This window comes from Acipenser ruthenus, chromosome 2 (assembly GCF_902713425.1).
Source record: "Acipenser ruthenus chromosome 2, fAciRut3.2 maternal haplotype, whole genome shotgun sequence".
Taxonomy (NCBI): Eukaryota; Metazoa; Chordata; class Actinopteri; order Acipenseriformes; family Acipenseridae; genus Acipenser; species Acipenser ruthenus.
This window is the reverse complement of record NC_081190.1, coordinates 21,573,479-21,589,905: the sequence shown is the minus strand read 5'-3', so window position 1 is coordinate 21,589,905 and position 16,427 is coordinate 21,573,479.

Below are 16,427 nucleotides of genomic sequence, written 5' to 3'. Positions count from 1 at the left end.
TGTATTCTTCACAGCAGAAATAAGCCTTTTGGTGTAATACTACTGTACATTCCCATCTAAACTATGAAACTTGGCTAAAATAGATTACATCTCATTTCAATAAGAATTTGTGGCTATTTGCAGTTTACCAACATTTCCTGACACTTTTAATTTAACAAACAGTACTGAAATATAAATACTTGTAAATAAATAAAATACAGTAGTTGCTACAGAGTAATGCCAAGACTACAATTCTGAATGTCAGAATTGATACATCAGCAACAGACTGTCAACAAAAATATATTGGATGTAATTCAATGCCTAAAATGCATGCATGTACTCAATTATTTAACAATATCTGAAATGGAGGTATTGCATCTTGGGCAAGATGTGACAGACAGATAAAATAAATATGCCAATTCCTACAGATTTTATTGTACAAATCTTTTATGGGATGTAGGAAATTTATAATTGTTGTCAATTGAGATGGACATCTGCATTACAGAGGTTTGCAATTCAGCTGATTAAGGAAGGGTATATAGATTTCTCAAATATGTTTTTAAAACAAATTTTCCAGTATATTTTAAATATATTTTCATCTGTGTAAAATATATGATCTATAAAGTCCATGTAAATTAGATTTTAAATATATTTTAGTTCCATAAGTGAATATCCTGTATACATGCTACTCATGTATGTATTTATTGATTACTTTATGTACAGTAATTAACTACATAGTAAAAGACACCCAATATCCTTTCAGAGCTATTCAATACCATCTGACTTCAATAAGTCCTTTGACACTGATTCTTTGCCTGAAGCATTTCATTACTGATGTTCAGTAAAGAATGAAGACAAGTTCTGGTGACCCATATAATCAATTCAAATAGCACCTTTTCAGGATGAAATGTTGAAATGAGATGAAGTCTGTATAAAACTGAAAGCAAACTCTTATTGTATGTAAAGAGGGATGGATTTTGTTCTAACATATATAGGGGATATTTCTTTTCAAAATACACAAAAAACCAAAACAAAAATCAATCATGGCGGTCCAGGTTTCGTCGAACATGTAAATCCTTAACAGACATAAAAGCAATATTATAAACCAAACTGTTTCTGTATTTTTGGCAACAAAAGAGGACCTAAACTGTGTAAGCTTCTGGTCTATACATTTGTTTGATGCTTTATGATAGATATTGGGAATAAACAGCATAATTATTGAAGCCTTCGTGCAGTTGTTGAGACGTGACTTATAAACACCAATTGCTTTTTGCTATGATCTGCATTTGTTTATTGACCCACGGATGTGTGTGCACTACTGAGCCCACTATGAGCTTTCTGCGCCTGTCTGGCATATTATATGTACAGTATATATTATGTATTCTGTGGTGTATTTTATTTTATTTTTTAATGGTTTTGCCGTTCTGGCTTTTGACAGCCTCTCCGCTTTACCCACAGTATGTGTGATAATAAAATCATTAGAATGAAACAATTGAATTTGCTGCTAGAGGTGTGTAACTTCAATTAGACTACCGCTGCCTCACCTCCTATTATACTCGAGATTTAAAAATTATTTTTAGAGCACAATCTGAATGTTCTATTCTGATTGGATGGAGACTCTTCGGTGAAGTTCAGTGAAGTATGACATTTGACATTTTCTGAAGTGTGATTTTCAAGGGCAGAATAATAAAATGGGTACCGTTCACATCCCTAGATGAGCTGTTAACAGTGTACATTACTTTTTAAGGACTTTTTTCACCTTCTTCTTAACAATCAGTGACAGCATACGACTGCAAATGGATCTTCTCTGAGCCATTTCTTTTGGAGCTTCTCAATATTCTGCTTCCGCTTCTGTTCTTGGGGACTCTCAGTGCAATAAGTGCTGAGCGGGGACCATTTACTAACTCTGTGTAGAAAAAAGCAGCAGGTGATATGACTACTGTATGTTGTTGACGCAGGTAACTTATCCGCACCTAACAACTACATGTTCAGACTAATTGTTGTTTAATACATACTATTGTAATTTTAATTAAGTGATTTAAGCCAACTTTTGTTTACAGCAATGAAAGACCCACCACCATATTTTTTGTCACATACTACAAATTAAAAACACAATATTTGGAAAGATTTAATACAATTAATAGAAAAGCGAAAATGTTAAACAAAGACTTTATGTATTTAGTTATCTTTTATTTATGTATTTGCTGTTGTGGAAGCTTTTTTTTTAATTTAGAGTGACCAATTATTATTTGTATTTATTTTCCCCCAATTTGGAATGTCCAGTTATGTTTTTTCTCCTCACCGCAGCGAGCCCCCACACAGCACAGACTTTCGGTGTGCGTGTGAGAATCCTCCTATCTCACAAGCCTAAAGCCAGAATCGTTTTTAAGCCGAGCAATCCAGAGCAGAGGTGGGCGGGTTACCGATCCTGGAGAACAGAGATCAGCCCTGCTTTTTATCCACTCTGAATGTGATCGGTCTCTGGCCAGTAGGGTTTGCTGTTGCGCGATGAGGAGAAGCAATCCCTGCCGGTTTCCCATCCCCCATCCCGGGAGCGTCAGAGCCAATGTGATGCCTCCCTCGGGGTCCCCAGCATCCTGCGCGTCCAACAGCAGCTCTTTAACTGGATGAGCCACTCGTGGAACCATTTTAAACTTAAATGAGCACCTCTACTGTATATAGTTCAAAATCCCCTATATCACCTAAAACAACATGAATTGTTACTTGTCACAAGAATCATCGCCTCACCTGCCCTGCTGGGTTGTCTTAATCAATGCTACTGAAGTAGGTTACATACCATGCACCACAATTGTAGAATAACCCTCAACAGTTTTTAAAACAATAGTATCGGGGTACCCGTATTAACTCCCCCTATGCAGCATGTGTTTTATCCTGCTCAAAAAAACAGCTCCCATTTATTCAAAGATTCACATTCACGGATATGTAATATAATTGCAGAACATATTCAAGTGAAGATTCTTCCAGAAATACAGCATCAAAGCACCACTTATGCGGTACAATTTCAAGTGATTGTTAATGAAGCAGCAAAGACTGTATGGAATTGCATTAAGCATATGCCACTAGAGTAAAATCAACATTTTGATTACGTGTCCAATGTGTTTTAACCCGTTCCTGTCCCTTTATTCAGCGCCTGTCGGGCACATCAGGTCTAACGGGCAGCAGTGTGGAGTAGTGGTTAGGGCTCTGGACTCTTGACCGGAGGGTTGTGGGTTCAATCCCCAGTGGGGGACACTGCTGTTGTACCCTCGAGCAAGGTACTTTACCTAGATTGCTCCAGTAAAAACCCACCTGTATAAATGGGTAATTGTATGTAAAAATAATGTATAATGTGATATCTTGTAACAACTGTAAGTCACCCTGGATAAGGGCGTCTGCTAAGAAATAAATAATAATAATTTATTTTCACACAAGCTGTTTATTTTACATGCGCTGTTTAAAAGTAATTTTATTCACAGTAAAACAGGTTTAAAAGGCACTGCAAATCAACAGGACACTCAGTACTGCATCTCCAGCCCTGCCCCACTCCTTGTTCGCTGTATTTATCACATATCTCTTCATAGTAGTGCATACTGATAAATCATCTCCTGATCACTCGATAAATCACCAAACTCCTCAATAATGCTGACCAAGTCATTATTTTATTACTATAACATCTCAAAAAACATGGTAAATGTCCATGATTTTTTTTTTTCGGCTTCTCTCGGCCATTGAAAGCTTTTCTCGGCTTTTTCCGGAGAAAAAACGACTAGGGGCCTGTGATTGATGTCTTTTTGATGATGTTGGACCTGGTCTGACATAGGACCGCAAAGAGTTAAAAGCTTAATTTATGTATGAGCTTCTTAAAAAAACAGTCTTATGCCACCATGGTTATCTTTGTTATGCAACTTGAGCACAATGATCAGAAAAACACTGCAAATCTATGGCTTACAAAGCGAGATTGGGTCTTTGTCGACTGGGGTACTATCGAAGTGTACCCTGGCCTGGGTACATGTGGCTATATCAAAGCATACCTTAGTTTAGACAAAGCTATCGTCTGGTACCTCAGCATGTTACAAATGTACCCTGCTTTTCAAATTTCATGAGAAATAGCAGTTGCTGCTAACCATTAATTTCTGCTCAGACATGACGTGCATTACAGCTCCCAACATGGCCACCACCGATCAAGCTACTGTGACTCAGGATGAACTGTTCATCTCATGAGCATTCAGACATATGCAGCTGCCGATATGATGAGAAGGGAGATTAAGGGATCGAAATGTTGACATCCTGAGATAATTTAACTTCTGATCTCAACATAACAGTTTGAAATGTTGAGATCCTGAGATAATTTATCTGGTGATCTCAACCTAACTACAACTGACCAAAAGAAAATAAATAGGTCATGAATGGTATCTGGGGTTTGTAGTCTTAGTTCCCAAACATTATTTTAAAAAACTTGCAGCATGCATCACTTCTCTTTGTAGTGAAACTGGGAGTTCCTAATCTTACCAACAAGCATAAAGCACTTATTGTAAAAAAAATTTAAAAAATACAAATTCCACAGTTCCGTTGAAGCTGTACAGTCTGGCAGATTGGGTCTGACAAATGTCGTAACAAAGGGATGTCGTAAACAACTTGCAACACAAAACAAGACTTGAAACCAGGGTACATTTGTGACATGCCGAGGTACCAAACGATAGCTTCGTCGTACACTTTGATATATCAACATGTACCCAGAGTACCCCGGTCAACAAAGATCCTATCTGCCTTACAGACAGCTTTTTATAATATTGATAATAAGGATTTAGTCTTTTTTTCAAAGACGAAAGAAAAAAAGAAGGGGCTGGAACCGCACAAGCACTCACATTAGGAGCACGCCAACAACAGAAGGAAGAATAAATGTATTTTATTATTTATTAATTCAAGCATCTCGTCCAGATATTTATGTATTTAGAAGCATATAGTATACAAGCCCTTTTTCTTGTTGTCAGTAGGCTATACGCGCGATTGCTTTTACATTTTATAATAATAATAGGTAATCTCAAGAACGTAAAAAGGATGAATAATAAATCCTGGTAGATCTTTTGTTTTGTTTTTAAGGGGGGGAATGTAATACAGGTACATGATTTTAATACAAAATATGTATGTCTGCAAAGAAATGACCTTATAGTCATTTCTTTTTTGTTTTTCATGTTTTTCATTCATTCTATTATATTATAGGCTACATTATTTATTCTGTTTATTTATTTATTCCATTTATATATCGCAAAGCACTGTACAGTACACAGCAGAAACAAAGAACAAACCACAATACATTTGTATAGCATGTCACACATACAAATGCCACAGTCAGACCATTTAAATAACAGTATACACATAATAATACAAAAGCAGTAATTTTAAAGTTACATAAAAAACCACTAAGATAAGAAAGCCATTTTATAAAACTGGATTTTTAGTTTTGACTTAAACTGTAATGGTCCCAGCTTCCCTGACAAACAAAGGCAGAGCATTCCATAATTTAGGAGCTCTACAAGAAAAAGCCCTACCTCCCGTGTTGCTTTCATTGACCCTAGGAATAACCAGCAGCCCTGCATCCTGTGATCTCATAGTGCGGTTTGGAAGATGCAGGGTCAGTAACTCCTGCAAATAACTAGGTGATAATCCATTCGGGACCTTGTAAGTTAACAGCAACATTTTAAAATCAGTTATATACTGCATAGGGAGCAAATGTAAAGATGCCAAAACAGGGATAATATGTTCACTTTTCCTGGTTTTAGTCAGTCTGAACAAGCTGCAAGCGGGATACCGCACCTTTTGGGACACCAGAAAAAAGTCCATTACAATAATTAATTCTAGATGAAACAAAGGTATGCATTAGTCTCTCAGCATCAGATATGGAAATAATTGATCTCTCTGGCTATAGTTCTCAAATGGTAAAAAAGATCCTTTAGTAGCTTCCCTAATATGAGCCTCAAATGATCAGGATCAAAGATGACCCCCAAAACTCTTAATTTCTAGTTGAAGTTTTGATAAGAGACTGCAAGGGTCGAGCTCATGTAATCCTGCATTTCCTTTTAGTTGGTTCTGTGATATCACTAGCATAACCTCTGTTTTATCTGAATTCAACATTAGAAAATTCTGTGACATCCAATGCTTGATGTCTGTAAGGCAAGTAGCTAATAACACCCAGGCAGAAGAAATTCCTGGCTTTAGGGACAAATATAGCTGGGTATCATCAGCATAGCAATGGAAGTTCACTCTGTAAGTTCACTTATGTTTGTGTTGCTGACCCAGGTATTAAATGTAACAGAAAAAGTAGAAAAAAAAGCACAGGTTATGTTGAATGTTTTTTAATTTTGCATCGCATGGAACCAGAAAAGTGTGCTGGATAATAGAAGTAGTTTATAGAAGTAACTACTGTTAAATATAATACCTTAAAAAAAAGGTATACATGACAAACTATTTGAACACTCTGTAAAACTATTACAGTACATACAGTAGGAGTACTGTCCAGGTATTTTACTGCAGATGTACCATACCCACAGCACATGTGCGATTACGCAATACACTTAATCTTAGAAAAGAGAGTTTACATTGATTTTAGACAGAGAAGACTCACAAATCATGCCGGATTCCATAATTAACAGGTTTCAGATTGTAGGGGTATCACACCATTATGTTCAATAGGGATTTGGTTGAGATCCCAAAATTATGGCAATACATAATGCCGCTATGCAGAGAGCAGGATTAGTTTTTACTGTGTATTTGGTTACTGTCTCCATAAATAATACAAAGTAAATAGTGTTGTTTACACTTGTATCATCTATAGTTGTGTTTGGTGTACTTGGGTGTGATACAATAAAAAATTTAATATTTCATTTATATGTTTTGTTATCGTTTTTATAACGTGAATCTTCAAGCGTGCTGTATAAGAGCAACTTTAAAGCTGTCTCCCGATAAAAAAAGGACGTCTGTTACCTAATGCAGCTTTTACAACGCTTGAATGAATGTGTTTTGTGCCATGTTTAAATGAGACAGCCCTTACAAAGCGCTGCGTTTGAGAAACCGAGGAATGAGGTATATTAGACTGCAACTATAACTGCTATTGTCTATGGGGCCAGGTTAAAAATATATAATAATATAGTAGTATAATATAAAAACAGTAGTTGCAAGTTTTTATCATTTGGCCCATTTTGAAGGCATCACATAATTATGGCTTGTCCCATTTTTCTAACTTGGCTGTTTTTCTACACGTCAAATGTTTTTGATCAGTTTATTTATACAGTGGATGTAAAGATGTAAAAAAAAACAAAGTTATGATAAGGTTTATTGCACATGTTTATTAGCTACACATACAATGCTGTATTTATGGTTCAATTATCCCTTCTGTATTGTAATAAGCAGCAAGGTCCCTAGAGACTAAAATAACAAGCTAGAATACAGTAGGAAGACAGAGAAGCTTTTCACTTTTTTGACAGCTCAGAAGTGCCATTGTGCTCTCATGAATGAAAAACATCCCACGTGTTAGCAGATGGGTCATCTAAATTCAAAGCACAGGGGAAAAAAAACATTGGTTTGCAATTTTCAAACAGAACTAAAAAAAATGTAGTCTAACCTCCAATCTGAATCAATACATGGAAATCATGTCCCAAGGAGAAACTCATTCTTTGTGTGTGTCCTGCCTTTATCAGACAACATTCAATTCAAGGTTTCAGTAGAGAATGAAGAATTCTCACACACCAGTTGTGGTATGCTTTTATAAATTATTAAATATTACATATGTTGTATAAGTTCTATGGATACAATGGTAAATGATATGCAATCAATTATTATTGAAGTTACTATCATGTTTAAAATTGAATGGATTGAATGGCTTCATCCAAAAAGAAACCACTCTTTACAGCTGTCAACAAAAGTCAAGTGAACGAGATCTACAGCATAGCTGCAAAGGAGGCAGAGGCTTTGCACAAATTAGTTATCATGGCAGCTCAAATGTTGGGCAACCTGAATGCTGCATCAACCATGATCCTCTTGGAGAATATTTGATGAGTCTTGGTTCAGCCAGTTCTGGAAATTGTAAACTGCCCTCAACAAGAAATTAATCAAAATCACATAAGGATGGAAGCAACTATAATTATGATATAATTAGATTGTTCATTGCGCCTTAAATGAAAAATGTTCGGACCAGGACTGGACAATCTTGACACTGACAGAGCTTGCCAAGATGTTTTAGTGAAAATTAGAAAACGATTCAGTACCATTAGCCAATCAGCTTTCAGCTTAACTGTGAATCAAACGTTTGCAGTTTGACTTGCTGCAATGAAAGCTCAGTTCACATCGAATACTAAACAAAGACACAATTGGTCCAAATTAATTTTATTATCCACCAAAACCAGTGAAACGACATCACAGCCTGCTTCAGAGAAACTTGTAAGAAAGGTAAGAAAGACATGGAAAAACACTGTAAATCCAATGTATTTGACATAGTTATGTATTCTGTCTCGTGTTCATATATATATATATATATATATATATATATATATATATATATATATATATATATATATATATATATACTTTCAGGAAGTATTGTAAGGTCCCTCAGGTCATAGAATAACACGTTTTTATACATGTATCGTTAAGCAGAATACATGATAAAAATACTTATCATAAATAAATCAAACGAATATTGTGTTGAAAAAAAAGCAAAACATTTGTTTGGTTTCTGAAGGACTTTATAATGTGCCCCAGGGTGTTCTGAAAAAAAGGACACCATTTCCAAGATGCTACTATAAAAATAGAATTTTAGTGAATTTTTATAGGAAGAGAATTAAATACAGATAATAGATACCTGGTCCTAGGGGAGCATCCCACTGAACATTGCTTGGTCCTGATAGGGTTAAAAAAATAATAAGAAAAATTGTTTTCTAGAAGCGATGGTGCCCTCTCGATGAAGGCTCTACCATGTGGTAGTTGACATTCGTTAGTCCAAACTCCAGTTGTTGTCAACTACCACACGGTAGAGACTTCATTGATGGGCACTAAGGCTTTAGCATTAACAATCATATATATATATATATATGGTTATGTGGTATGACTCATTTGTATGTCCAACACTTTTTCCATGATGCTATGGATGTGTGAGTTGTTCTGTTGATTAGAGATGCAATAAAAATCTGTGTCACAGTCTCAAGCATCCCTACCATCACTGTCCTCTTCAACGCTCCATCGAGTATGCTGTGGAATACACAATTTATGCCATAGGACACCTAGATCAGAAGAGGCTCCAGTTCTAACCTTAGACAGAGCTAATGTCTGCATACTAATCTACTAAATATCTACCTCTTGTGCTCAGATGTAAAAACTGTACAGATAATGTACAAATATGAATGCTGAAACTATAGTGGCGACAGTTTTAACTCACCTTTTTGAATGGAGAGTAATTCATTATGAAAAAGAACCATAGTGCAGTGAAATTTGATTAGGTAATATTTAATTTTAATAATTAATACAATGCCATGAGAATTTGTGTTGAGTTATTTTTTATCAGAGAATACATGTGTTAACTGTTTTCAGGCTGGAAGAAACATATATACTTCAATACCGAATGAGGTGTATTTTATCCTGTTTCTATAACCAGTTTAACATGTACTGATTGCCCTGCTCTGTGTTGTTCAGCAAATCCAAGCTGTGGCTGGAGGTGATGGATTAGTATTTCAGCATTGCAGAGTTCCTCCAGAAGACCATGCTGTGAATTCGTTAGCACGTTGGTCTGGTATTCCAAGGGCTGCTCATTTCAAACCCAGTGTCCACCACATTTTTAAGATAACTGTGCTTTATAACTGTAATAGCCCCTTGATAGAATGTACTGCCCTGTATATATCCGAAACAAGGTTTCCTGAGTAGCTTGGAAGCGCCTTTGTTTTTTTTGAGCCAATAAAAGGTATAAAATGTTACCCATTTTCCTTGTCAATTCCTACGACTAAACATACCTTTTTTCAGATTTTTTCAATCCAATTTTGGGTGCAAGAAAATGTAGAAAGCTTGCTTGTTTTCAAAACTCTGAAACCTTTTCTCTATAACCAACAGCAAAATAATATCTACATTTACCTTAAATAATCAATTTTTTTTAAACACTAGAGAAATATGCAGGTAAACCATTTGCTTTCCTAACTTCTTGCACCTTTGATTACAAACTGATTTATTGTAGGCGTAAGGTAGGCTGGTGGTCCTGTGATTAAAGAAAAGGGTTTGATACCAGGAGGTCCCCGGTTCTAATCCCTGCTCAGCCACTGACTAACTGTGTGTGACCCTGAGCAAGTCACTTAACTTCCTTGTGCTCTGTCCTTTGGATAAGACGTAAAACCAAGGTCCTATTGTAAGTGACTGCAGCACTTGTTGATGCATAGTTCACCCCATAGTCTCTGTAAGTCACTTTGGATAAAAGCGTTTGCTAAATGACTAATTCATAATAATAATAATAATTAATTAATAATATTTGTAACGGTATTCTCTGAGTATTTCCTGCTATCATAGTGACCCTTTATATGACCAAATCTTGTTCTTATTAATTAAAGTGCAATGGACCCAACTGTATTAATCATCTCTTATTACTGTTCTAGTTCATGTTAACCTTCAGTAAGTGTGTTTTTAAGTATGTTCTAGCACTACATATACCTGCACTTTGATGCCAGTGTAATGATCCCTACTCAGGTCCATTGATCTCTCAAGGAATTACTGGTGATACCAGAAAGTGTATACAAAATGGAAAGCAATCTTATAGTGCATCAGTTAAGCAAATGGATAGACAGCAAAGTGCCATTGCGTACTGTACCTATTAAATGTGTTATGTAATACCCTTTTGAACCTGCACATTTTGTAAATCTTACACACCATGTTAAGGCCAGAGCCATGTTGGATTTTTAAAGCCCACTCTTCAACATAGCTCAGCCATTCTCTATTTACCTCCCCTAACATAATGTCTTCTGCAGCATCATCAGAGCCCCATCAAGCTCAAACACCAATCCTAAAAAAAGAAGAAAAAAATTTTGATCTCCCTAGTGACATACTCAAACAAGCCCAAAAGAAACTTCATTTAGCAAATGTTCATCCTCAGTTAATGTATTCAAATACACCCCCCCCCCCCCCCCCTTAGTCTTCAAGGTTAGTGTAAAACCCAAGCCTCAAGGATTAGCTTCAAGAAAAACAGTTTAATTTTCCAAAAGCTTTGTTGCATACTCAAAGGAAAATCATTCTTTGAAGAAAAATCAAACATTTTGATTATTTTAGGGTTACTGTATGTATAGTATAATTGCCTGTGCAAAGAATGCTGTTGTCAAAGAAAATACCAATTGATTATTTATATCCTTAAATTATGGGGACATTTCTCACTTTTAAAATTGAGCCAGAATCTTAATTAAACATGAATGCTAATTACCAAAGATGCACATTTTGTTCTGTTCTTTATATTTGGTTTCTATCCTTGTTCTTTTGGTTTCCTGGCTCACTTAAATGAAGCTTGCAAGATTTATACTGTATCATTTAAATCCCATTATCATTGTGTTCATTAAATGACAGAAAATTGGTTTTCAAAATAAAACTATTTTCTGTCAATAACATTTACTGAATTACAGTTGGAGGTTATTTTGATATTTTGAGATCAAGAGAATGTCTTTATTCTCAAAAGATAGCTCCAGTTTCTTTTCAGCAATAAACAGCCAAAAAGGAATGGGAAGGATCAGAAAATAATACTTGGGGCTAACACACTATTTATGATTCCAACTCCCGCTAGCTTTTACATTTGATCTTCTGAGTTTGATTTACTGAGATCATGGTGTTGCTCTATTGAGGGAATTGATCAGGACGTGAAGCTGAATTGCAGGCAAATACAAAGTTATCAAGTACAAAGGGGCTGTTGTGGAATGGCCTAATCAACTAGTACCAGGTACTACTATGGTGATCCGCACATGCCAGGAGTAGGTTATGGCCAACAAAGTTACTACTAACTGGTAATCAGGTCCTTGTTCCAACAACATGGATAAGCACCTATAGGGCACTACTCGCAATGCTTAAAAACTGTTTTTAAGAATGAGATGAAGTTTGAAATTGCTGAAATATTCACAGCTGTTTATAACTGGTGCAAATAAATGATGAACTAGAAGGCAGTTTGCTTGACAAACCACATCAATGCGCACTTTCAAATGATTATGCTCACATATATTTTAATATCCAGTGGATGGGTGTTTTTATTTTTTATTTTTTTGGTGGGCACTTTGTTAAGCAATCTGCAATTGTGCGTGTTTCCTCTCCCCACCATCCAGTATGTTGTTCACCAGTTATAAGAGCAACAAGTTTTCTTACAAACATGCAAATAAACATCCATCAATACAAGAAACATCTAAAAACCTTATGTCTGCTGCAATAATGTTTTGTGACCTATCATTCATGACTGTAGGTCTCGCTATTCTCTAATGTAGGGGTATTCATTCAACAGAAATAAACTTATTTGCATTGAAAGTAAAACTATATATATATATATATATATATATATATATATATATATATATATATATATATATATATATATATATATATATAATTGTGGTTCTCTGTTTACAGTATAGTTAACTTTCTCTCACTGGCCATTGATGTTACATACAGCAGACAGCTAGTTGTTCCCAGTGGCTGAGGCACAATACACCATGTCACATTATGTGAAATGCTGCTTTCATTTGTCATTCAGAGCTTTTCTCCGCTGGCACTGGTATCATCTATCATGTCTTTTCTTCATCTGCATAGCTAAGATCTAGATATTTCCATGAAGGAGTACTCCTTCAGTACTTGCTGCAAAAAAAAAAGAATCTGATCATGAGGTCCCTTGAGATATGAGATTTCAGTGTCTGTAAATCATGATGACAGCTTTGAAATCTCACATCAACCTTACTTTAAAGTCAAGCACAATTGTGCTGACAACCTTGTGTCATGAGTTTCAAAGTTGCTTTTGCTGCAGATAAACTAAATATTTTTTAGATCCAGCTGAAGCTGCACCTTTCATGTGTTTCATTCCCCCATGTAACATGTAGCAGCAATGTCAACATTAAAGACATTGCAAAAATGTTGACCTGATTGTTTTTTTAATTATTATTATTATTATCGTGAAGAAAATCAACTACCACATTAATTAAGCTGTTATTGCCAAAATTATGCGTTATCTGTTAAAGCAGGATTAATATTTTCATTTAAATGTGTCTTAAAAAACTTTAAATTCATACGTGAAAATCTAAATGGAAATAAATTCAAAGTACTGTATATTACAAACAGATGTCTACATAAAGGAATGTGGCTTGATTTGATTTGCAACCTGTGATATTTAAAAAAAATAAAATCTAATTATTGAATTAGTTTTTAATTAAAGCTAACTGACATTGTTGGACGATGATGTGATTTAAACGTTAAATATTAATTTTAAAACAGATGTGTTAATTGTAGTGACATCATACGCATTGAATTATGTTGTGTTTGACAGACATGTAAATTATATTACAATGACTTCAAAACGATCATGAAAAGTAAGTACATACAATTAATTTGAATAGGAGATGAAGCAGATCAAGCATGCAGCACCCAACGTACTTACACAACAACGAAAACGCTGAAACACCGTTACTGACATGAAATGGCAAGTGATCAGGAAAAGGTTTTGTCCCATGACCACGACCATCTCGCACTTTAACAAGCACTTTAACTGCAGTATAAATTTAAATAGGGGCACTGGCCTTGAACCCATGTTCCAGCAGGCAGTGCAAGTCAGGATTCAGATGTGAGCAATGGAATAGATGGTGCTTCCATAAATGTGGCTAAAATAAAATACAAATGCCAGATCTTTCATTTGTTAGCCAGCTTTAAGCAGTCTTTAATAAAGCACATCAGGTGTCTAAAACAGAACTCGTGTCTCACTGTGTGGTCTGAATTAACACACCAGTTACTATTAGGATGAGAATTGCTCAAATACAGACTTTCCTGAGCAGAATTGCAAGCAACAATACAGACCTATCTCAATCTAAATCAACACATAAAGAGCTTTACATTTAGGGTCCTGCAAACCAACATCCAACCCCAAGACCAACCAGTTAGTACTCCTGCTGCCACACTAACTAACCGACACACTCAATATAGTCCATGCTTCATGTTCTTTGAACTGTAATGAATTGGAATCTCAGCCCATTGAATTGAATGGAAAGGCAAGGGCTGGACGAGAACAGCAAATCATATGGTTCACTTACAAACGTCTTACCATTCAACTAAAGAGCAAGCTCTCTGGACGAGAAGTATGATCATATCTTGTGCTGATGCCAATATTAATAACTCATCAGTTGCTAGGAGGAGTTATATTACAAAATGCTGGGGTTCCCTTAAAAAAAAAAAAAGATGGTATACAAAAATGGCAAGTTAGGATAGAATTGTTATTATTGTTTTGTAGATGTAAAAAAAAAAAGAAAAGTGAACAAAAAGGCTTGACATCTCAGTGACCTCTTCTCTAAACTGACCTTTGGCAGTCGAAATCCAGAACCCGATTCACTCACACGTGTAATTACTTGGCATGCTTTGTTCACCTCTTCTTGCTCCAAAGTACCATTGCTATTTGCAGGCAGTCCCAGATTACTGCACACGATGGAAAAGGTTAAAAAAAAAGAAGAATATCATCCTGTAATAATGCATCAAGGCCTTAACATCAATCAGAATAAAGGTGAAATGTTACTGACAATGAAGCCCCGCATACCACATAACATCAGGCAGTGTGGTCCAGTGGTTAAAGTCCAGGGCTTGTAACAGAAGGTCACCGGTTCAAATCCCACCGCTGCCACTGACTGATTCACTGTGTGACCCTGAGCAAGTCACTTAACCTCTTTGTGCTCCATCCTGCGGATGAGATGTTAAATCAATATCCTACTGTAAGTGACTCTGCATATAATGCACAGTTCACAGCCTGCCTGTGTAAGGCGCTTTGTGATGGTGGTCCACTATGAAAGGTGCTATATAAAAATAAAGATATGATTATATTATTATTATCACATCAATTCTTAACAAAGGGAATATGTTAGCAATGATCCATTTGGAGTGACAGACACAAAATGGACACATGTTCTACAACTTATTTCTATGAAATCATTCAAATACAATATGGGCTAGGCCTAGTTGTTCTAGTGAGTTCAGATGTAGATACACCCAGAGAGTTTTTCTGCATTCACCTTTATTAATACTACTTGCTGAGAATGCAAAAAGACAGGGTTCTTTGAACGCCAGAATCTTTTTACAGCTTTTTTTAACATTTATTCTGCTAGTTGTTTTTCTTTTTATTTTTTGTAGTGCACTTTTTGAGATTTCCAATTGATTTGCAGTGTTCACATGGGCTCTATGTCCACCTGGACTCTAGTTCCTGTTGACAGTTGACAGTGATTTATTTTTTCTGCCATGGTCACAGAACCACCGTGGACACTATTGTTCACTGCCCTGTAGATGCTCTCAGTCTGACAGTAAATGCCTACCCTGGATCAAACGTGGTCATGGATCCACTAATGACCTTGTCAGCAGAGTATTCTTGCTTACTTTCAAAGTGGACAGAAACTTTCAAAACGTGCTGCATGGACAGTAAAGTACTTCTTCCGTCTGTAGCTGGGATCAACAAGATGCTGAGTAGTTCATTCGTTTTACAGACTTTCAAATGAAATTGTCCAAAAAGATATTGTCTAATGCAGAATCGAACATTTTGATTGAGTTTGTATTAAGCTGCAATAGGAGCTGAGATCATAGCAACTACCTGTAATTTCTTGTTCAAAAACCTAAGTACCATGGAAAACAGCAGGTCAGCACTGTTTATTCTATAGACCCAATGACGTGAATACTGTACAGCAGTAGTTCAGTATCCAGTGGTAAAGAAGACGTCTTATACCCCCCTTTCACACAGTTATGATGGCTCAGAACTGGCACTAATGCAGCATTTTGGTCTGTGTAAATTGCCTATACCGTCACAGAGCCATAGTATTTTATGCCATCTCTGAACCACCTTGCGGTGTGAAATGCTTGTGTGAAATGCTACGCTGGCACTGAAGCACTATAGTGGGTGTGGATTGAAAGTCAACATCCCATGTGTACTGGACATGTTGGGTATTTTTGTCGTTGGTGTTACAAGCTTTCATTTTTTTCAAATACAATGGCTGATCAAGAACGAGATAGTAATTGGAGTCTGGAATAAGTTCAGGAATTGTTAACTTTACGGGCTGACGAGGAGGTGAATTCACAAATAGAAGGGATCATTGTACTCGCATAATCCCTTTTGCTGTGTGAAAGGGTTATGACGGTATTATACCGGCACAGATTGTACAATTTCGTGCTGTGTGAATGGGTGTTTTAAAGACTTTTTTAAACGTCTCTGAGACTGCTCAGAA